Source organism: Eulemur rufifrons, chromosome 9 (assembly GCF_041146395.1).
Source record: "Eulemur rufifrons isolate Redbay chromosome 9, OSU_ERuf_1, whole genome shotgun sequence".
Classification (NCBI taxonomy): domain Eukaryota; kingdom Metazoa; phylum Chordata; class Mammalia; order Primates; family Lemuridae; genus Eulemur; species Eulemur rufifrons.
In genome coordinates, this window is record NC_090991.1 from 47,948,847 (window position 1) to 47,974,380 (window position 25,534).

Here is a 25,534-nt window from a genome sequence, read left to right on the forward strand (position 1 = left end):
CCTCCCATTATTTGTGTCCATATTTAAAGTGGGCTTGACAGTCAGATTTTTGCACTGACAAGCACACAATAAAAATCATGTACTGTTACTAGTTTTCTAGGCAGAATTATTTCATAACAATTATCTTCAAATCTCCAATGTTCTGTGTGCTCAAAACCAATTGTCTTTATTTTAATAATTAAGCCAAAGTGACAGTGGGTGACAGCTGCAATTGGTTTCATTTGTGAAGCAGGCACTGCTTTCAGTATCACCATGGAATCCTTCTGGCTGGGTGTCAGAATATTTAAGCCATTGAATGTAACCACATTTGCAGTCAGACTAGGTGCACATTTTCAGGCAAACACATTTTGTGTGTATGTGTGTGTGTAAGTAACATCATACACTTTCTCACCAAATCCCAAAAGCTTTAGCAAGATTTGTAAAGTATATATCTACAAAATATTTCGTAGATGCAAAGGGTGTTTCCTATGAAACAGCTTTGTTCCTTGTTGTCCCATTAAGCCAAGGGTGGGCCAAAATTTTCTGTAAAGGGCCAGATAGTAAATATTTTTGGCTTTGCAGGCCTTATGGTCTCTGTTGCAACTACTGAATTCTGCCCCTGTAGTCTGAATGCAGCCATAGACAGTATGTAAATGAATAGGTGTAGCTTTAGTCCAATAAAGCTGTATTTACAAAAATTGGCGGCAGGGAGAATTTGGTCCAGGGGCTGTTTTAAACAACCATTCAATATATTTTATTTATAATATAACACACCATTTTAGTTCTTATTCCCTTTCTGCTTATTAAAACTACAAAGCATTACTAGAGATAGAAAAAGGGAATGTGGTTTAAAAATAAAAGATCTGGGGCTATTTTCTATCAAACAATCCAACAGTGTATTTTATATAAATATTACAGGCGATATTTACTTGGCATGCAACAAATTACTTCCATGTATTATAGATGATCTCATTAATTTCAGTAACAGCCTTGTGAGTTAGGAATCACAAGTGTGATTCTTCAGCCCCACAAAGCTTAAACAGGTTAAATGGCTTGCCCTAATGTCACCACTGCTAAGTACAAAATCAGGATTTTACACTTTCCATTTGAATTCTAAAACTTTTATTTTGGAGAGCAGGCCATTGGGGGACTGATATTTGGTGGTAATTTTGATTGCGTAGAAATGGTCCTAATTCAGCCCTTGATATGCAATTACTGTTAGAAGTGACAAAGAAAGTAAATACTTTTTTATATTATTAAATTAGTGGAGACAGAAAGACTGGATAATTTTAAGAAAAAAACAGAAACAAGCCTCAAATACTTACTTTTCTTTAATAACAGTATTTCTTTGCCTAAATTAGAAAGGCAATTTTCTCAATGATCCACTTGACTTCCCCCATGGGGACAACACCTTAGTAGTCGTTTATGAAGAACTCCTCAAATTCAAAAAGAGACTCTGCAGTGATTCACCCGTGGCCAACTGGCATTAGAGCAGTCTGCTATGTATGCTTTTTTAAAATAGCTTCTATGCAATTTTTACTGGTACAAATTATATTATGTAAAAAAGCTAAAAGTAGAGATAAACTATAGCATTAGGAATTTTGATGTAGACGCTGAGCCATAAGCACTGGAAACCATGCTCATGGATCCTACATACAGCTCTCCTGTCTGCCTTAGAACTAACCACCTCTTAATTAATTATCATCTAACTTTCATCTATGTTGATGGTTTTTCTCCAACAAGGAAAAAATGTTTTGGACAAACTATCTAAAACATTTTTACGACATTGGTCTAAGATCACAGGGTTTACAATTTCCATTCTTGGAAAAAAATTTTTTTTTCTTAAATGGCTTTTTTAGAGAAAACCAAGTTAAACTATTTCACAGTTATATGTATATACAATCTGAGAATGTTGGTCATTTATGAAGGTTTTGGAGATACTAAAACTACATAAATATTAAAATTAAAGCTCCTCTTTAACAAAAGGGGAGGTGAAAATAACATATGAAAAAGTGTGGGCAGTGGGCGCAGCTCTTCGCACTCCAAAGATGGTATTGCTGAAGTGTAAAATGCAAAAGCAATATGGCAAATATAAGCATCTGTTTTCCTGTGCACACAGATGTCAAGGTGAGAGCTGGGACTGAGGGAAGGGTGGGAATTTTAGAGAGTGACCATATTTCTTCACCTATCCAGGTAGAGGCAAAGTCACTATCTCTTGTTGGCTATAAAAAGTGATAGTATTCAAGGAAAGTTTTCACTTCATAACCTACTTAAGAACATTTGGTAGCACCTTCACTTGAGTCGCTGACAATCTCATCTATTGAGATTTATAAAAGTGGCCCTGGTGAAATGGTTTCCTAGTCTTTACAAGGGTGCACCCCACTTTCACATCATTTTATTTCTATAAAAAGGTAGGGAAAATAGTGCATGGTAAGCATTAACAACTGTGTTTTATCTCCCTTCGTTTATTGAACTCTGACTAGCAAATTACCAAAATAAATTGCAAGAGTATTATCATTGCAGAATAAAACCCCCACAAAAAAAATTTAAAAAGCCCAAGGACTTCTGAGGTGTTTTTAAAGTATTCCCAAAGAGTGGCGCCCATAGCTAGGCTAGTCAGTATTAGATAGGTCATCGCTGGCAGGGACCATAAAATCATCATGTGCAAATACCAACACAAGTTCCAACAGCAGTGGGTATGGTGTGAGGGTGAGATACTGGGGCCAGTCCAGGGGGACACAGTGAGCGTTGAGAAAGTTCCTTAACAAAAGGCTGTCAGATATGATTTACTGAGCGGGCCTCCATTGGGCAAGCCTCACTGAGCACTCTGAATTCGAGCTTTCCACACTGGCAGACTTTTCCATAATCCAACAAAGACATAGAGTTATAGGCAGTTCATAAAAGTGATGTCTTTTGTTTAGTCCTAACAGGGTCTCTCAACAGGGGAGGCAGAATCAATGAAGTGCTAAATATAATATGAAATCAATTTCCCTTCTCACATCACCCTGAGGATAAGAAAAGAGTCTTGTTTGCCTGGGGCTGCGAAAAATCCAAATGTCTTCCGGGTGGTTGGGAGAGAAGACCAAGAGAATTAAAGAATATTTTTAGCTTAATTAGTTTAGGCACTTCATTTTGAGACAGATTTAGTGCATGTTTCATCTGGTGAAAGTATCACAGGAGTCTGAGTACGATCGTTTTTCCAGATAGCGGTGAAGGATTTTGAGAGGGGGGTTATGCTGAATGAGATCCCCTTTCAGAAAAAAAAATCGTCTTAGTGGCTGAAGAAAGGGAATCTTAAATTATGATCCAGGACCAACCCTAACAACTTAGAATGGTTTCTAAACATGATGATGTAACTATTTGGGTGACTTTGTGGCATAGGGGAGATTGATGGCAAACATTTTAAGCTGAACTGAATTGTTTATAAACCATGCTATGTCTGGGAGTGTGGGTATATTTCATGTGTAACTATTGTATAAGTACGGAGCTATCTGCAAACACAGATAACTTATAAATACTTCGATTATTTTCCTTAATAGAATTTATCATAAAAATGAGGAAGGGTTACTTGTTTAGGAAACTGTTGAGGTGTGAAAGTCACATCTTACTTAGTATAGGATAGGGAGCATTTTACTGAAATCAGACACACTCTGGATCTCTCTATAATGTGTTTTCCAGCTCTATGATTCCAAATATATATTCCTCTATATTTCTTTTAAAATGTTTTCTTTGCAAGCGTGTAACTAGTCTGGACCAGTCCATCTGAAATTATTTGTGACATTCGGTATTTTTCAATTTTCTTCAAGTGGCAGTTTATTCGATAGCATAGATAATACCATCCGCTTGTTAACCTCTGCTACAAATGGGTAATTCTTGACATTAATAGACAGAATATCTGAGTATTGATTTGATTCCTCTATGAAAGAGATATCCAGATGAAATTTGGTACGAAAAAGGTTTTTTTTGGAGAAACGCCTCTGAAAGATAAAATGGAGAGAGAGACTAGCAGTAGGCGGGTCTCACGTTTTTGAAAGGAGAAAGGGAACGAAGAAGCTTAAGGTTGGAAGAACCTTACATTGTTGTGGAATTCTGAAAAACTCTCACACAGGCTGATGAGGACCTCCAGAGGGAAGAGTGCCTGTAAGAGGAGGCCTGCATTTAAAAGGAATGGCTTAGCTCTGGGACCCTCACTGTGCACGCTGGTGCCCGCACTGTGCCTAGGCATTGTCTGGGAGAAGTCCAGAGGGAGCGTGGTTTGCATTCTTAATATGTGGCAGCTGGCGGCTATCAGCCCCCTATATTCCTTTCAACAGATTCTCTCTTGAGGGACAATCCAAGCCTCATACTCTCATGGTTGCCACAACTTGAAAACCTCATTTGCGGAATATTATAGAATATCGATATTGTAAAAGTAAAAAAAAAAGAAAAAAACCCACAAAAACAAAAAATGAAACTGCATGTGCAATCACACTGCAAGTCTGATTTCAACAGATTTAACTCAACCATACATGATAGGTACCAACTCTTCAAGGCTAATTCATAAAACATCTAAAATTAAAATAATTTTATCCATCAATTGTTTATTTTCCTTGACATTGGAAAGACCGTTAATTTCAGCATTCGCAGCAATCGTCCTTGGATCACCTCCAAGAGTATTACAGTTCCGTGAAGTCATACTTTCAGAAAATCTAGTATAGTTTACAAGGATCATTTAAAAAAAATAAAAAGGTAATTCATGTTTTAAAATAATGAAATATATTATGTGTCTACTGGTTGTGATCATCCAGAGGAATAACTCAGCACAAAAGTATAAAGAAATGTGTCTTCACCACCTCCTTATTTTTCCTTTACCCGCCAATCTTTTTTTTACTCGTCCAAATTCCCTGAAGTTGCTTTGTATTTTGTGCTGCTCCCAACTGTGAAAGAATCGGCAGAGCAAAACGTATCAGGGTGAATGAGACTTTCTCCAAACATTTCCCTTCTTTGGAACTCTACAGTCCCATCTTATGTTCCATTCATTAACAGTCTTTTTCTCTGCCAAGACCCAGATGAATGCTTTGAAAACATAATGTGTATTAAGCAGGTTTTAAAAGAAAAGAGAACTGTCCAGCTTATTGCCAATAATGGGAGTTTACTAGAAGGGTACACAGAAAGGCAGGGTAATGTTCTCCGGGTGCACTTCCAAGTCTGGGTTGTATCATGTGCTTCACGGAGAAACAGACTCACATTTCAGATATATTTAGGATATTATCTGAGGCCAAGTGAGGTTCCCTTCCTGAGTATACCTGCCATTATCACTTCTCATGAGAGAATTTGTTCAGGTCTGTTTGTCCAGTGCAACGCAGCGTTTTGGGCCACGTCAGTAGGTCAACCACTGCAGAGGTGGTTGACCTACTATATGCCCAAGCTAGTCATCCTTTCTATGGCCTGAGCATCATTCCCTGGACAAATCAATGGCAGCTATGCTAGCAAGGTTTATTTTCTTATAGTACTCATGGCATGAATCAGAGCTGCTTTGTACATAAAGAATCTCTTGGGGCTGCTTTCCGCAGAAGAGGCCAATTAGAATTTTATGGACTCTCCAGTACAAGTGTTAATGTTTGATAAAACCTAACTATGTTACTCCTTGCACTTAACTGCATTTAACCATTGTTTCAATGCCTATTACAAGAGTTATGCTTGCAGTACTGTCACAGTGCTTATGTTTGTTTCAAAGCATGCTGCATGTTCTTCTTTTGCAAAAGGCCAGGCTTGCTCATCAACCATTGGCTACATGCCCTGGACTAATCATTGTACTTTTCGGTACTTAAGTGAACTTTATCTTCTGATCTTGTCATGGACTTTAACTTCTGTTTCTAGTTCATGATCATGATTTTTTTTTTTTTTTTAATGACAACTTGGCTCTAAATTCAGGTTGCTGTGTGATTATTTAGGACACCAAATTCTTTGCAGCTCATATGTGGCTCAGCACCATGAACAAGTAAGGGTGTAAGGCTGCGTCTGCCAATAACAGGAGCCCAATAAAGTTAATTGTTTCTCCGTTAGGCACTTTGCTAGTGCCCTGAACACATGGAACCGATTATCTGGCACTGCAATGTTGTTAAATAAAATGTGCAAAAAAGAAAATACAATTATTGCTAAAGTAAAAACATACCACGAGGGGTTATTAAAAAAGCAAGATGTTTTACATTTTAAGGATGTTTCGCTGCTACATGTGTGTGTTTGGTGAAAAACGATTGGCTCCAAGACACTGTCGTGCCAGTGTTAAACTTTTCCTTCTGCTTCATTGTCTTCCAGTCGCCTGAAATAAATGGAAGCAGACTTTTTCATTCTGAAGGCAAAGAATCTTTTTTTTTTTTAAAAAAATTAAAGACATATTTTGGCAATGTTAGAATATAGACTACTTGCTTAAAACATGCATCTTATACTGTAGCTAGGATGATTCTTTAATTTAAGAGCATATTTAGTGCTGTTAGCCTTCTGGTCTGGTCTGAATTGCTTATGAACTCCAGTTATCCACAAGAGACAAGCAGCACCTAAAGTAACCACATTCTGGTATAGAATATGTTACTTTGTTAGGACAGAATTAAAAAAAAAACAACTATAATCCTCTTTTAGATATGCTTAAGAGAAGCATAGGGGCTTAATAAATACAATGTGTTCACAAGATAAAGAGTCATCATCAGATCCACTTAGTTTCAAAGGTTTCCTGTTTCTTGCCAACACTTTAAAATTGTATTACATCACCTAAATGTTAAGGCACACAATGATCTTTTTTAATTTTACATTATTTTTCCCATATTTCAAATGACTGTGATCATATGATATTTAGCTGATGCCCACTAGAGGTTATTCAAGAATGCATTGTTAGACTTGTATTTTGTGTGCATGCCCTATAGATAATCCAACTGTATACATTTCAGTAAAACACTAAGCCTGTTTGACCTTACAGATTAATACATAGATTAACCTAAAAAAACCCTGAAGATCAGAAGAATTAAAAGACAGTTTTCGTTTTATTATCTAGGTCTTCGATTTAAAATTTTTTTTCTTTTTTCTAAAGTGCAAAAGTACAAGTAAAGTACCAATACAACAGATTGAAAAAAAGAGATTTGGAATCTGTTAATCGCCCTACTGAAAAACGTGGACATATCTTCCTTGCTTATCAAAGATCCCCACATTAGGACTTAATGACATCATATTACTTGATTTTAGTCAGTTTTACATATCTTGTTATGAATAATGAGAATGATCAATTAGAGAAGTGACTAGGATTTTCAAAAAAGAACATTTGTCATTCGAAATTGTCACAGCAGGTTTGTTACAAGTAGACACCAGAGAAACACAAGATCTTATACTTTCTAAATATAACACATTTCAACCTATCATTAGTTCTTTATTCTGCTTGTTATGTATCTTTTTATATATATATTAAAAGAATAAACAGGCTGGCAAGAACCTTAAAAATGAACAGAAACGAATTTTTTGCCAATAGGCAGAATCAGGAGGTTAAACCCTCATAGATCATTAAAGACAATCGTCTTTAGGCAGAACTACAAAGCACTCTGGCTCCATTTAACTTGAGAAACAGCAAGGCTTTCTTTTTTTTCATATTTTAGTGGAGTTTAGCAGATCTGCTCTATTTTTTACTCAGAATCACTGAGATGTTGTTACACTCTGATCTCAATTTTAAGGACTTCTTGTGAGATCCGAGGCCTAATTAATTAATTAATTATTTTTTTGCCCTGTGTCATTCTTTCTTTTTAGTTTCCAGGGAATATTTGATGAGAGAAAATCAGCATTGGCTGGATCAGAAAAAAGTAACAGCACATCTGAGAGACTGGATTGACCAGGAGTGAATATTGACAATGGAAACTCTCATCCGCTTCTAAACTTAACCTCAGATAGAGCATTAATGAGAAAAATAAAACATGTAGCCTAGCTATGACTTTAAAATGTTCAATAAAATATGCTTACAGCTGCATAGGCTGATTTAAATGATATAAAATATAATGCTGTAGCATTTCCAGGAGGAAACAATTTAGGGTAATAGGCTTTAACTTCCCTTTACGAAAAAGGCAGCGAGTTGCCAACAATTTCAAAGGGACTTTTTGTTACCATCAAGAAATGAGTCCATCAGTTTCATAGGATGATGACTCACTATTGATAACCATGATGTCTTTGGGATTGTGATGTCTGGAGAAAAAGATGATTTGGCTCTTATTAATAACCATTTGTGCAAAATGGAAACAGTCATTGTGAAGCATGTAGCCAGAGGCTATCTGAAAGGGAATCTGGTAGATAATTATAAGATCCCATAACTAGGTTTTGGCAACTTCTTAAAAAAATTTGCAGACAGAGATTGTATATTTAGTAGCTTAACTAAATCATTCAAATGACTCTTTTTATTCGTGTTACAAGTAATATAATATAACTACCCTGTATTTTACAGATTTGGCATAATCAACATGATTTAATATACTTATAGTCACGTGTGTACCCAACTTTTATATTCATTTCAAGTGGATTTAAAAGAAGCTACATTTTAAGTTTAATATATAACCATTATATGAATATTGCAAAGTTTAAGAAAAAATTTTTCTCTTAAAAAGTAAACTTTTAGAGTTGTTTAGATTTCTTTTTAATCAAGCAAAAATTGGATACATTTTTATTTAAAACTTATTGTTCTATGCTAACTCCATGATTTTCAAATTCTTTGTGGGGAAACACATTTTACACATAATCTTACTTGAGTTCCTAATACATAAAACAAGTAAAGGAATATTTTATTAGCATACTTATTTTATCAAGTTAATGTTTATAAATTTAGGTTATTACCGAATCCTACACTGAAAACTATGAAATTACTTTGACCAACAGGGAAATCTCTGAAATCATGACTCATAGATGATAGTGGCAATTTTACTAACACCCTTATCTACTGTCTATTCCTATATTTTTATTTGGTTATACAATATCCACAAAACCTTGATTTATTAAACCAAATAATACATAGTAACAGATTTAAATTGCTACTCTGCACTTTTAGGAGAATCCTCACATAATAGAGATAATTTACTGTGAGATTTTCACCATGCTATCATTCAATGTAAGGTGCAAATGAATATATTGTCTCCAAAGTACAAACATTTTATATATAACACATTGGTGTTTGTAACAGCTATGAAGGCAGTAAGCATGTATATTATGTACATTAAAAAATGATGAATCATGTTTTTGCAGAATCATTGCAACATTTTTTGTAAAACCTTAAGAGGCTCTGGAATACAGCATTTTCAGAACCACAATGCTCTTTGGAGGAAAATAATAATAATAATAATTTTGTACTTAGCATTTATAATTGATTTAATAAAAGCACACATGAAAATAATTTAAGAATAAGTAAGTGTATCAGGGGTTTTGTTTGTGAGTAGTGGAGAACCGCCAATAATGTATTAACAAATGGAAATGTATTTCACTCTTACATAAGCAAAATTTAGAGATAGGTGGATGCATTCATGCTTAAACACAGTTGTCCTATCTACTTTTCAGCCAGCAAGACAGAGGCAGGGGTTGGAAAGGGTACGTGGTATGTATCCTCTAAGGACACTTTTTGATATTGTTATATTGCTCCTACTTACACCCCATTAATTAGAAACATGTAACATAACCATACATAGTTGCAGAAAACCTGGGAACTGTGATCTTTATTTGAGTTCCACATATTTCCAATTACTAAGAAAGAAGAAGGAAAGGAAGGAGCAACATCCCAAATACTAAGAACAGATTAATTACCTTTTTTTGTATTCCACCAGTTGCTGTAAATCATGGCATAGTACATTTACATTTGGACCTTGTAATTCTTGTAAAATGCCCCAATTCTGTCCTATGAATCTTCCATCATTACGGGTTTTTTTATAGAAGTTTTATCCATCACCCCATACCCATGACCCAGAATGGTACATGCCCTCAGCAATGAGTATAAAAAACTTGCAATAGCATTTCCTTCCTTCTGGGTTAACTGCTACTTAATTCTGCCTTGTCCTAGTTGCTCTCCAGTGCCTTCAGGGAACTGTTTTATGTATTTTGTCCAGAGTTTACAGCTGTTATCTGTAGGACAGTTAGTCCAATGGGAGTTTATCAGCCATAACTAGAAGGGGAAGCTCGTGGAAGTCTTTTCCCTGATAATTTCATGGCTGATTTCTTCTTGTCACTCAGATCCAACATAAATGTTACCTCTTTAGTAAGACTTTATGCAACCCTGATTTAAAGTAGCCTTCATCTCTTGTAAAAAGCAACCTATTCTAAGACTGTGCACAGTACTACCAATATCTAACATTTTCTTTCCTTCTTTACTTAAATTATGCATGGTTGTCTCCATCTTTTCCGTCAGACTACAATTCAAATGTCTGTGAATCAATGAGAGCTTCTCTGACCTCTGTTATCTTCCTTCATATGTACCCAAAGCACATAAACACACACACGTGCACACACATCTAGAATTAACACACTTTCCAATCTTCCTAGGATAGTCTCACATTATGCTCATTATCATGGCATAATCATTAGCAGCATCTCCTATTACTCTCATAATTTTATAGATTGGGCTGATAAATTCTATGATAATCCTAAAAATACCTATTGTGCTGATTGATTTTTCTTCCTAATACTTATCACCATCTGCTATATTAGCATATGTTTCTATATGTAAAAATACATAAAATATATTACAAATAATGTATGTCTACATGTTAGAATATATGTCTGTATCCTCATTCCATACATAAATTTATGAAGACGGAGACTTTTCTTTTTGCCCACTATTAACATTGCTGATGGCTAGAACAGCTCCTGGCATATCAAAGATCTCCAGTAAAGATTTGTTGAAGAAGCAAATGAATAAATCAGTTTGTTTTCTTTATATACCCTAACAAGATGCAAACTAGATGATTCTCAGAATTTATATTTATATTTCTCCATTTTATCCCATTTCAAGCCTATCATATATAGGCTTTCAATAATCTTACAGGACAGTTTTAATATTCTTGCTTTGAAATGAACTAATTGTGAATGATAGCCTATGATGTCTGGCTAGGCAACTTGAATGGCTTCCTTTTGCTGCTGTGCAGATTTTGTTTCTCCCAATAACCATGGGTTTTATCAACAATCATATTTCCATTTATATTGTATGGACAAGGAGGGCTAAGGCAGTTTCTAAACTGTTCAAAGATGCCCATTTCCTAATCCTTGGGATATATGAATATGTTACCTAAACAGCAAAAAAAAAAAAAGAAAAGAAAAGAAAAAGGATGTGGAAGATATCATTGCTTTAAAGATCCTGGGAGATAGGAAGACTATCCTGGATAATTTGGGAGGGGCCTAATTTAATCACAAGAGTTCTCACCAATCAGAGAGGGAGGCTGGAAGGCTACAGTCAGAGAGACTCCAAGGTGCTCTGCTGCTGGCTTTGAAGACTGAGGAAGGGGCTGTGAGCCAAGGCATGAGGGAGGCCCTCTAGCAACTAGAAAAGGCAAGGAAGCAGAATCTCCCCTAGAGCCTACAGAAAGGCACAGCCCCACTGACACCCTGATTTCAGCCTACTGAAACCCATGTAAGACTTCTGACCTCTAGATCTATATGATAGTGAATCGTGTTGTTTTAAGCCACTGAGTTTGCAGAGATTTGTTACAGCTGCAGTAGAAAACTAATAGACTTGGCATTTAGCTTAGTTAGTGTATTTCACTTCTGGATGGAGGTGTTTTTTGTGGTGGTGGTGGTTTTTCCATCGACCTATTGAGAAGTACAAAACTATGTTGGTTTCTGCTCTTTTTTCCAGGCTTAAATCTACACAACAAGCCACCCCCACCCCACCAAAAAAAAGAGAGAGAGAAAAAAATTCTTCTGCTTAATTTAGAGAGCAGCTTTCAGGCCTTCACCTGGGAACAACAGCAGCTTCCACCTGCTTCATATTCCTGGAGGAGAAGGAGGGAGACTGTATATCTGTCCTTCTGTGAACTCTAACGTTTACTGCCTCATAGCCAGTCTGAGCTAACCGGATCTGATCTTGCAACAGTCCTTCTGGAGCTTGGAAGAAAAGAGTATCGTTTCTGATCCAGGTATTACTTTTGCTTTAGTTTATCTATCTAACTTGTTGTTTTCGCTTTAGTTTATCTGTCTGTCTTAGACCACGTATTTGTTCATCCAGAAAGTTTTCAAATTTTTGAATCACTAGCAGTATGTTTTGTTCTTGCTCCTGCCAGGGATGTGCGATTTTTAAATAGCTTTATTGTCATTTCAGTAGGATTTGGGGAAGGAAAGGAGGCAAATACATATGTTCAATCTGTCATCTTGACTTGAACCTGCTGTTTTAAACTGCTCTTTTTCTACAGATTTGAATGTTTTTGCCCTATTTATCCACATGTGCCTCTACTTGTCAAGTATTGGGAGATTATATAGGTTTCTTATGTGTGTTGTGGTGATCAAAGATTCTCGGGGCAGTGCCCTCATTATCTGTGAGGCCCGGCTGCTGTGATTAAGAACAGGTGAAGCCAGGCCCCTGCTTTGCCTACCATTCCTGTCTGCATCAAATAAAAAACAGGAGTGAGATTTTCTGTGGGATCTTGCCCTCCCGCTCAGTTCTCTGGTGCTGCAGAAGTTTCCATGATATTGGCAAGGATTTGAATTTGTGGCTGACCGATCGTCCCACATCCTGCCATGGCCCCCACAAATTCTGCAGTTTTGAGGTAGGAGATTTTGATGTGGTTCCACTGGAGTCATATCTTCCATGTAATTTCAATTTAATCAGCTTCCGTGCGTGCAGGGAACCATGGGTTCGTTTATCTGTCCTTCCCTATTTTTATATGATGAGGTAAGTGTTTTGAGATTTCTATACAGGGATGGTAGCAGTCCCTTATTTCTAAATAAGATACTTACATTTTTCTCTGAATTCTTTGTGCATTCCTTTGATTATTACAATTGCAAGGGGGTGATTTAAAGGTAAGAATTAAACCTGTGTCCCCAAATCATCACTCAGAAATTCAGATATGTTAATGTAATCAATGAATTTATGGTATCTTTTTGATATTAAGTGAGCCTAGATATCAGTTTATCCATTGCGACTTCATTTTATAGTTTAATCTTCAATTGTAATGGAAGGAATAGAGGCCACCATGTCTGCTTGCATGATGCTTTGGTGAATTCTGGGATATTGTTGTTAGGGTCACTATGAACCAGATCATCTGAGAAGACTTATTATAGTATGGAGCATATCATTTCTTAGAAAAATGGCTGGAAATGTTTGTTAAAGGTAAGATAACGAGTCAGGCTAGGAAAGCCATAACTGGAACTAAACCCAAAATATTAAATATAGCTTGTTATGGGGCGATAAATCCATTTTTAATGATAGAAGGAAATCTAGTGTAATAGACAAAACATGGTATCTAAAGCTTAAGGCAATAGATAACTGATATTTGTATTTAGCTGCCTGCATCAGATATAGTCCCAACTCAAATGCATGCCCAAAATGACAATGGGTAACCCTGAGAGAGATAGAAGTCCAGGAGTGTGTCTACGGCCACACCACCCTGAATGCACCTGATCTCATCTGATCTCGGAAGCTAAGCAGGGTTGGGCCTGGTTAGTACTTGGATGGAAGAAGTCCAGGAGTGGTATGGATACGTGGGAAAGAATATATACAGGTAGTTTCAGGATTTTGTCAGCAGAGAGGGAAGGCCCAAGTTTTTGAGCTGAATCATAGGAAAGAGAACTCCCAGAGAAAGAAAATTGGCTCAGCATGAGAGAGGTATAGGTACTAGGCCCTATGGATGGGGCCAGACAATAAAAAGAACAGCTAGACACTTACAAAATTTTATCCGTCCCAATATTGTTCGTTTACAACATCCATAAACTAAAAGTAAAATTGCAACACCACCAACTTTATGGAAGGCTCCTTTGCAAATTGTATGGCTTTATTAGTAAAGTAATTAAAGCTTACTAACTGACTGGGTTCAGACAAGTGTACTTAAAATACATTCTGACTTACTTAAGCTTAGGCTAAGAATGTTTGTCTTAATTCGGATGACATTTATTACAAAACTCAAGAATTCCATTATCATACCAATTCAAATTATGAGAATTTCTCTAGGCACTCTCAATAACTCCTTCTCATGAGACAAGTAGAGATTCCCCAGCAAACCACCAACCAACTGTTCAAAATTGTATTACCCTTTTCAATAAAGGATTCCCAGCAAACATTCAGAAGAAATCATATGCCTTCCAGGGATAGTCAGCTGGAAAAGGGGGAAGAGATTAATACAGAAAAAGCTGTAGACCATCCCGATTCTATTCTTCAGTTGCTTGATTGAAGGCATTAAGTTTTATTTTATTAACTTCTTTCTTGCCCTTCAAAAGTTGAGGGTGCTCACTCCAGGGCTCGTGTAGAACTGCCCCGGGGAACCTCAGTGCAAAGGTTTGAAATCACAGCTGGCTGTGATTAGAAGGATTGGGAGAGATCAGTGCTTGATTAACTTTCAGCTGCTATTGGTTTGCCTGAGTTCCTGCAGGAGAATTAATCCGTAGGTTCGAGTAAATTTTGGATCTTAATGGATACCAGATACATTGAGCCCACCCAGACCACCAAGATTTTGCAATCTCTTTCCTCACATTTAAATTGTACAAATGAATTCATTCCTCCTTACTCAGGGGCCCAGATAACTCTCCCTTAAGGTTTTCTCTCATAGCATTCACTTTGCTTTGCCTTCTCTTCCAAGAAAGTATAGATTCTTTCTGGTAAGGTAGAGATCTTAGCTTTTGCATTTGCAGAAGTATGAATTTAATTCTCTTCATTCAACGGAGTTTGTTGGGTGAATAGCAATACATCCTGCTCCCTTTGCTCTTAATTTGTGTTTAGTGCACATGAAATTATTCCAGCTCTATAATCAGCAGTCTCCACTCTCCACTTCTATTGCAAAGCATGGATTCATCTCCCTCCTCAATTGAATTTACGCCATCTTCGCTAAAGATCCTTGAACTGCAGATATATGCTCATATCATATTTCATTATTATCTTGGTAACAGGTATTAGGTCAATTAAATGTTTTTGTAAGAACCAAGGTTGTAAGACTTTTACAACTTTTACTTTATTAATTCATTTCATAACAAGTGGAGGTTCTCCTTTGTTGAGTATTATCATACTTGTGAATTGAGGAACTCACTCAAAAGAGAAAACTTGGCACAAAAGTAATACACACGAGTATTTGTTTAAACCTCGGGAGACTTCAAATTTTTCTGATAGATTATTGTGATAGCATTGACCTGTGAGACCCACGCTGTTAAGATCAGAGACAAGTAAATAAAAATAAAGTATTAACCACCATAAATAAATCACACAGAAATTTTCCTAACCAGCATGTAAGTCGTTCCTTTCACAAAGTCTAATTGTGAGAAGTTATAGGAAAAAAAAAGCAGAGGGAATTCAAAAGTTATTATAATGCTCATGTATTTCTTTGAGAAGTTTAAATGAAAAAGGTAAAATTTCTATTTGTGACTTAAAATTCTAAAGTCAACTTGCTTTCACATTCATATGCTCAGTCTTCTAACAACATTTCTTAGCCCTATACTAACACAAATTTGCAGAGCTAAGTAGTTCTTAGAAAATCATACAATATTCAGGTGCTAAAAGCATCATCCTGCCTGCCCAAGCTTCTCTATCACAAATATCAGATAAATTAATGCATATATCTATATACCTATATCTATGTCATACTTATCTTCTCTCAAACCTTCTCTCTTAGAAGTCCTGCTTCTCTTAAATTGGCCTAGTCATTTTTCTTTATTTATGCGATCTCTACTCCACAGTTTGCCTTTGCTCCAACCATTTCTCCTATCTGAGATGCCTTCCGCTTCCTTTTTGCTATATCCTACGTGACTCCCAGGCTCTAGCTTAAGAATCATCTTGTTTTTCTTGATTTTCCCAAAGTTTATTTCCTCTTCCTCACTCCAGTTTACCTTCCTGTTTGAATCACACATTTAACAGTTTTGTTAATGGTTTCTTGGATCATTTGGGAAATTATCTGGTCTCTATAAATTGATTATCACCTCTCAAGGTAGGAAGTATACTTTAAAAAAATAGAAATAGCACCTTGTTCACGTAAGTAAGGTGTTGACAAATATTTGCAAATTATGGTGCTTGAAGTACTAACAAAAGAAATAGTATAACATGAGTTAAATTTTCTTTGACTCAGAATATCCAGCAAAATCTTTCTTGTTATGGAAACATTTCATTAAACAGTTCATATCCATAAATATTGCTGCATGGAGTTCTGAAAACTAAATGGCAGATAATCTGTATACATTGAAAGCTTCTTGTTAGATTACAAGCACCATGAAAATGAAAATCATAATGTTCTGGTCCCTGCTGTATTCTTGTGCCAGCATAATATGTAGTACATAATTGGTGGTCAATAAATAATTTTAAATGAATCTAATGAATGAACAAGTAAATAAAATAACTCTGAATAAAACACAAGTATAAGGAGCAATATTTCTTTTCTATCTTTTGTTAAGATCACTTATGAGGGATACAAACAATAACAAAATAACGAGATGGTTACCTACATTCTGATACAGGGACTCATCTACATACATGGCCAGAGGTAATTAAATCTTAATTCACTTGAGGAAATGAACTTGTTAATATGTTTTAAATATATTAATAATTAGGTAAAAATGAAAAAAAAAAATCTCTGGATAGCAATGTCTTTGCAGCTCAACTTTATTGACATTTCACTTTTGCTAAGGAAATTAGGATTTTGAGCATGTTAGAAAATGCGTGATATTCCCAAGGTCCATCTTACACAGTTGTGAAATTGTGTCTAGGTTGAGCAGTTTCTCTCTTTTATGTAGTCTCCTTTCTAGTCTGTGGCCTTTAACAATGTGCACCACAGATAATGCATGAAAGACTAAATCTCAGAAGCAATTGAGTTTATAACAAACTAAGGATTTGAGAGATTAAAAGGAACAGATTCCTGCACTTAGTTTTGCTAGACTGACTATGGAATAAAAAGGTGATGAGACCCTCACCATGAATGTACCTTCTCTTAGTATTTATACCTGGGATGTAGTTTACTAGATTTCAAGAGCATTACTTGTATTTCTCTCCCTCATCAAAAGTCCAGTTCTCTAAGCTAATTTCATCTTACTATTAGAACTGATTTAACTTATTCTCACTAAACTATACTTGACTGGGTTGTAGCTCCTAGGAGACATTGTATTTTTAAAATTGTGGGAACTCAAACATAGGTTTACATGTTGGCCCTTCTCTGTGATTTTGCCAAAATGTTAGATTAAAACATGCTCTGTCTAGAAATATTTGGAGCAGGCTGATATTTTTCTGTCGAGTTAGTTCATAGGAATTATTTCTCTTAAATCGGCCTCACTTACAAAGTGTCTTCTCTACTTTAAGCCCTCGACCTTCTCTTTCTCCATAGGCATTGTATTTTTCACAACATCATCCTTTCTACTCCTCTTCAAACCAGCAAGACAAAGGTTGTGCCTGTGGCTGAATATGTATTAATATGCTTTATCCTGGCCTCATTAAGACAAGGGAGTTGTGAAGAAAGGCCCTGTAGCAGCAGCAATGATAACTCAAGTAGCTTTGTATATCTGTGTGTGTGTGTGTGTGTTGGAGGAATAGAGTGTCTGTGAATGAGCATGTTGGGGTATAGGATAGAAAAGGAAGAGCAAAAGCGATAGTAATATAGATTATGGATCTTACTGTGTTGGGGTCTTCCAGAATCCATGTCCAAAATAATTCTCTCGTAGCGTCAATCCATCCGTAGTCATTCAATTAATAAGGAACAATGCAATTAATATAAATAATTTAAACCATAGCCTTCTAGAAAAGTGGTAAGAATTTTTGAAATATATCCTAATATGTGTCACACCAGCAGTCAATACGGACAGAATAGTTGCTTAGCACATAAACTGTTAAGCACAGATTATTAAGTGTAAAAAAAAAAAAAACCAATACTTTGAAAACACCAAACAGAGGAAACTCTAAACATCAGAAAATAACGTTGATACTAAGTTTCTACTTTGGGAAGAGGGAAAGAAATGCAAAATAGCACATTTGTTAACTGACAACTCTAAAGTGATTTTTATCAGCTGTTGAAATAAGAACCATTTATAAACAAGCTGTTTTTGAGAAAAGATTAAATGTTTCAGTCATTTTCTGAAGATCTGCTAATAAGATCATATAAAGAATAATCTGTTGGATCATTTTAGCCTTATAGGAAGCTGTCAGCTTTTAAGATGATGAAAAAGCACTTTTACCTTGTTGGAAACACTGTGTTACATACATCAGCCGTTATATTAACCTTGGAAGTCTTAGTTTGCTTATTTCTCCACATATGAGAACTTCTGCTCCTCATTTTCCTGTTCCTCATTAGACACCTTAAGGGTCAATGGCAAGCAGTGGTCGTTTTATAGAAATAAGGGTCTAGCATGAATGTGTCACGAAGTTGGAATAACTTTCTCCTCCCCCAGGACCGAGCAAATCGAGGTTGAGGTCCATTGCCAAAGACTCTGGCTCTGCTGGAGGCAGCGCCTGGGAGGAAGGGGGGTTATCTTTGCACTGGAGGGTGTCGTTGCTGTATCTTCCCTGCTGTTAAACTGCAGTTTTCAGCGGCTACTGACCTGGGAGCTTTCATCAGCCTTAAACTCACTTTTAATAACAACAAGCTCAGGGAATCTGGGGAACTGTTCACGAACGTCTGGAACTCTGACAATGTCTTCTAAGTTCTGCCTGGTGAGGTCCACCGCCGTTTCATGGGCCACGTCTCTTCCGCAGCACCAGTTTGGGAGGTAAAACTAAACATCACCTTTTGGAATGAAACCCACAAATAAAAACAAATTAACTCACCTAACCACCCGCTGCCCCTCCCCTGTCCCTGGGGGTATGTGTTAGCCCACTGCTTGTTTTAATGTTCTGTTTTACAGCTTTTTGTGTTGAATTCTTTGGATAGCCACCATCCTCCGAGTAAGGGGCATTGCAATTCAACTTCCTCATTAATCATGACGGTGAGCTGCGCTCACATGGTCCCAGCGCATGGACTCTCTTCTCAGCTTGCAGTCCTGCTTGTTGCAACAAACAGGCTGCAAACTGTGTTTACTTTACATGTCAGATATTGTTAGCCTTGAACTGGGGCCTCTCGTGTGAACTATTCAGCAAGTCCAATGCAGTCCGGCTCAGGTTTCTCTTCCATGATGGCAGTGACATCAGATCTTGGAGCACAGTGATAGTGGTTTTGACTAAGCCGCTCGCAGATTACCTCTGGCGTTTTAATGATGGTTGAGCTTCAATTCAAGAAGTCAACATCCTGAATTGAGTATTTCCTTCAGGGATTTTCTATGTCAAGATCAAGAGAACAAAGTGCAATGGAGGTGTTTTGATTAACTTGCAAGCTCAGTTTCTTGGGATTCACATAGCTTCTATTTCTAAAGTTGTTTCTTATTATTCTTCAACATATGTATTTCTCTTTAGTCAGCCCTCCTTATCACAGCAAACTTGATCATGCTGTTCTTCCTGAATCAGATTTTTTCCCTATACTTTTCATTTCCAATAACCTAAGTGATTTCTCACCTTTCTGGAAGCCCTGTTTCACATGAGGTCAATATTCAAAAGTTCAGCATTACGTGTTCTCTAATTATTTCAATAATGTTCTTCTCATCAGTCAGACAATATGCTCAGAGCATTAAGTTCAGAAATGTCCTCAGTGCAAGATGAGGTTAAGAGAAGAAAAATCTTTAAGTTTTATACCTTTTTTTCAGGTAAAATTTTAGAAGTAATTACTAAGACTCCCAGAGTAAAAGGATTCTCCTGTTTTTATCAGACCAGTTTCTAGATATAATGCAGGCCCAGAATTGCACAGACAGACCTTGTAAAGAGTCCCCAGAACTCTCTAGATTGACAAAAACTCTGCTGCAGGGAAAGTATTTTCTCTCCTTCTATTCCAGTGACTCTCACTGGGGAGAGTTTGCCCTCCAGGGGACATTTGGCAATGTCTAGAGATGTTTCTTGTTTGTTTGTTTGTTTTTTGGTTGACACAGCTCAGGAGGGGGTTTGCTATTGACACCTAGTGGGTAGTGGCCAGGGATGCTGTTACCCATTCTAAAATGCACAAGAAAGGCTTTCACCTCTCCTACCAAAGAATTATTGGCCCAAAATGTCAATATACCAAAGTTAAGAAACTCTGTTCTAATCTATGGCAATACCAAGCTTAGTACTTTATGTACATTAAGCACTCAATAAATGCTTAAGGAATAAAGTAAACACAGGAATAAATTAAGGGTACTGAACTAGAATCAGCATGTAATTTGGATGACTAGTATTTCCTTGTTAATCTGTTTTACTCTAGATCCTGCCAGTCTCCCTAGACTTACATAACTTACTATTCCTTCCCACTGTGCCTGACTTCCTCAGACTGGCCTGTTCCAACCTAGGTGTGTTAGATCTGTCTCCTTCATGGTGCTCGCCTGCTTAGCTCTCAGTCTCCAACTTGACAGCCTGCTGAGACAGAACCACAGGAGCAGAATCAGTAGACGATCTGGAATCAGGAGCAGTAACAGTCCCTGCCGCCTATTCTAAACGGTCACGTCACTTGATGGATTTCGGCAACTCTCCCATTTCATGCCAGGCCCTGTTGATACAAGTGCTGTGGCCGTAATGAAGTTAAACTCAATATACTTTTTCCCTTTAGTTATAACTGGCAATAATTTTGCAAGTTCCCAGCTACTGTGGAATCCATTTGGGGCAGGGAAAAAAAAGCAAACAAGCTCCGGAATGAAATGTAATTGTGGTTGCCACATGTGAAACAGGTTAGCTACTAGCATTTCTTGTTACCCCTACTCTAGTTTATGGACACTTGCTTTTGCTTAAACCAAGTATATTTTACTAATAGGAAATGGAGACAATTCTCTCAGCATTTTATTTTTTTAAAAATTAGCTCTTCCCGGAAACATACAGATTATAAAGACAAAATGATGCTTGGAATATGTTGCCAGAAGGGTACATGAACACTTTCAGATTATTCATCAGAGAGATGTAGACATGCACCATATGCCCCAGCCCAGAAATATGACTGGACACAGTTAATGCATGTGTGCTATATGTTAACACATTTACCTTGTGGTATGCAATATACCCCTTTAATCGTCACAATGACCCTGTGACGTATGTAGTGCTATTTTCATTTTTATAGTTAGGGGTCCTGAGGATAAGAGAGGTTGAGTAACTTCCAAGAACACATAGATAGTAAAGTAGGCTTAACTTAGAATGAACACAGATATAAAACCTTAAAATTTTAGAAAAATCTTAAACAGCCATTAAAAAGTTGGAGCACATTTGATATTAGGAGATGTCCCTAAATCTTTGACAGTAAATGCAGGTTTATATTTTTAGCAGCACAAAGTTACCACCAATTTTAAATTCTGCATCTACCCCCATGTCATTCCTTTAGTTAAGCAACTTTATAGAAGTATATTTTTTCTCAAAACTGTATAATTCTCTCTGATCCCAACAGAAGGAAATCATTTGTAATTTTAAGTCTTCTTCAGGGTAGAATATTTCCTCTCTAGAAATAATGTGTCAATTCCTGAGACATGTTCTAGCATCTCATTTAATTATAGACTTGTCAGTATAAATACTTTATTGTATCATTAGGTGGAAGCCCTTGGCCACTTTAAAATAAATATTTGAATGTAACTTTCATGAGAAAAAAATGTTTTCATGGTTAGAGACACTAGTGTGGGAAAAAATAAGAAAAACTCGAAGTACTTATAGCTACTGAAAGGTTTTTTTTTCCTTAATCATACTTAATTCATCTTATAAGTAAACTATATTTGTACAAGCAAAAGCACACATTTCATTTAAGTAGACCAATTTGCAAAGTGCCCCCTACATACATCTGGAACCTACTCTAAACATGAACATACAGAGTCCTTTCATACTTATTCTTTTTTATATACATATTTTTATTTCATATCAAGGATTTCTACTGACGTCAATGGCAGTGTCAGGATTGGAACGAGTAGTGAAGATTAAACATCAATGGCTGAGAGGTTTCTATCTCATTTGCTGAGAAAACCTTGCATAAATGATCTAACCAGTGAATCCTAAATTTGAGAAATTTCACCCATTTCAATCTTTCTGATTGAAATAAACAGCATACCAATAAGAGTAACCAAACAGGCTTATGGTTTCAGACACTTGAATGTTTTAGTTGGGTGGAAACTTGTAATAAATTACTTTCTATTCCAACCCAATACAGCTTTTTTCAATTTCAAAATATTCATTACCAGAATTTCCACAATTATTTAGGGATTCAAAGAATGATGATACACATAAAATTCAGTTATAAATTCACCTTTTTATTGACCCTTAACAATTACTCTCTATGCAAACACCTTTCCCATTAAAAAACCAGCATTTATTGCTGTGTAGTTTGCCAACATTTTTTTTCGAAGTTTCTCAGAGATTGTCAGATGTTGCCAGTGCTCACAAGATGCCCTGCATTATGAAATCCTGCATCATATATAAGATTTTCCCTTTCATAATAGGGAGGCTATCATATCTTGGCAGGTAGTAATATCTTTATTCCTTCTGGTTTAAAAATAGTCTTTTCCATGTAAATTAGGCTCTGGCACTGGCAAAGAATTAGATTTCATATTTTCTTTTCTCCTCCAACTTCTTCAAATTGTGTCTGGATGTATGAATTGGTAGAGAAGATCAAGTCATTAACCTAAAGCAGATCTGGGAAAGTTCTGCCCCAAAGAATACCATTTTATAACTGCTGAGGGAGTGGAGGTCTAGCTAACGGAATGATTTACCTTATTTGAAAACCTGTCTCATTTCTGATAGGCAATCAAAAGGTTATCATATGCATAACAGTAATGAATGTCATGTTTAATCTTACTGTAGGAAATTTGCATTAGTTAGAAAACCGTTTCGCAGTAATTTTAGTAACATGCAGAAGCTTTCATGTGTATGGGGGGTAAAGTAAAATAAATTTTATGTATTTATTACTTACTCCCCTTACAACCTGCTATTCTAGAAGTAGCTATGAATTTATGCTTCTAGAAGCAGATACTGATAATTTACCACATCCACACTGTTACCTTGGGAGGAGAAGAAAAATACCGAGCTTTGAAACTGATACAGGTCTTCGAGTGAAGGAGGATTGGTTTTCTTATGTGGAATCCCTAGTGCACGGTGCTGCCAAGGGGAAGCCTACATTTCTCTTTTTCACTTTGTATGAAAAAACAATATTTTCCCTCGATCATTGTGGTGAGATTGAAGCAACAAATCTCACAAGCCTGGATTATCAAAGCTCCCCCACCAACCTTTTACCTCGTACCGTTGTTCCTGTGCCCCCATCTGTTGTTTTACCACCCAGCTTATTTGATCCTGTGGAAGACGAATGGCTTTGACTAAAAAAATTAAACAATGGCAAAACTAAAGTACAGCGTAGAGTAAACCTTTCGGGGCTGCAGAATTTCCTTTCTTTTTCCTGTTTCTGGGAGCGGGTCTGGGTTTCTTTGCCATTCACTCATATTTGCTGGGATTCTTTTAATCACTGGTGTTTCTTTTTTAAATGTTTTGAAACTATGGTCATCTGTCTTTCATAATTTGCTGTTCGTTAGGAAGCAATGCAATGCCTGAAAGCTTCACTACACACAGAGTGGGAAGATCTGGGGCTCGATCTTGGTTTTGTCCCTTTTAGCCATTGAGTTCTAGCTCTCAGATCTGTCACTTCAGAATGTTAGTTTTCTCACTTGTAAAGTGGAGGCAAACTTTGCTTTGCATTGACTCTTAGGATGGTTGGGAAGATACAAAGCTATAGTATATGTAGAAGCAACTGGTAAACTTTAAAGTAGACTACATAGAAAGTAAATTAGACTAAAAATAAAGCCTCCTATCAAACTTATTGTGTAGAATATTTTAATGCATATAAAACCTAATTTATGGAATAGATCAGTGGGAAAGAAAAGTAGGGAAATAATACCAAAGTCTGCTCCAGTGTTGCATGGAAGATTAACGGTTAATTGGTATAGAGATATTTGATTTTTAACTGGCAAATAGCAATTCTGGATGGCTGTTATTACAACTATATTTCAAATCTTATATATCAGGAGATACAATTTGATGGAAGACCAAATTCTCATTATATGCAAAATAATTTGCCACCCGTCCCATCATCCTGAAAATACAACCTTTAATGCACTAAGTTGTACAACAGGTAATAAATGTTCTGTGTAGCAATTGAGGGCTTCTCCACTTGCTCACAGAACATACAGAATAAGTTATATTTGGTTTGGCTGCCGGGATATATAGCAGGCAGCATTTGCCAGGGACAGGGGTTGGTGGGTATTTATGACGATGATGATGAGGTACCTGACGTGGGCTGCACGTTTTCTACAACAGGCACTTTAGGGTATCATTAAGGAAAAACAACCTAGTTGTTCTCTTGGGTGACCTAGATGGCTGTCCTGTACACAGCTCAGCAATCTGCTAACTCACCGGGGAGAATTATGAGGCTTCTACTATGCAATCCCCCCAAAATTAGCATCTGAGAACATCATGTTTCTCATGCTAGCACACCTGAAAATGCAAACTTGAGCTCTTCCAAATATGTTAGATAATGTTTGTTCCTTTCCAAATCCTCTAGACATATGCAAGGAGGCAGGAATTTAGTGACCACATTTACATATCTGTAACCCATGGTAACTCTAGAGATCTTCAGCCTAAGCAAGCTTCTCATAGAATAATGGAAGTCTAGAGGACGTCATTTACCCTGTTTGTCCTCTGCCTGTAATTTCTGCTTTGAGCTTCACCTTGTGTTGGAAATATTCATCCTTTCTCTAAGTAGGATAAACATCATTCATCCCAGGTCTACAGCCTTCAGGAAGCAACAGTGGGGTTCACCTGACCCACCTGAAGTGTGAAAGAAACACCCCTGCAAGTATGAATGAATTGCATGGCCTCGTTTGAGTGGGACTTATTTATGGGCATGGGTTGCCGAAACAACTAGGCCAACCAGGTGAGCATGAGATATTCCCAGGGCTGTATGCCAGGAACGTCACCATGTTTGGATGAGTGGTCACTAGTGGTCAACGTCACATTTATATTCTACTGAAGACCTGGAGTGGTAAATCAATTGTGAAGAAACCTGGACAGTGAAGCTGTTGGGAAATTTCAGGTAGAGCAGCTTACCACTCCCTGGGCTAGTATGGGCATGGGACTGTACATGCAGACCTGTGTGCCCCTTTGGAAATGGAAGCAAAGAGACAAAATACTTCAAGAAATAGTCCAAGTCTCCATATGAGATGGAAAATTAGCAGGAGCAAAAACAGATGACTGATAAACTTCCTCTTGAGGCTCCTTTATGAAAACTCACTTGCTTATGGGTTCTAAGAAGAAGAACGTCCTTGAAAAGGAGGAAACTGAAGAGATTAAAAAACAAAAATACAGAACTATTGAGCAAACCAATGGTACTTAAGG

At 36.8% G+C, this 25,534-nt stretch overlaps 1 pseudogene; it reads left to right on the plus strand.

Annotated features, from left to right (window-relative positions):
* The first annotated feature begins 13,544 nt into the window (after positions 1-13,544).
* On the plus strand, positions 13,545-13,653 carry LOC138392742 (5S ribosomal RNA; annotated as a pseudogene).
* Positions 13,654-25,534: the final 11,881 nt, after the last annotated feature.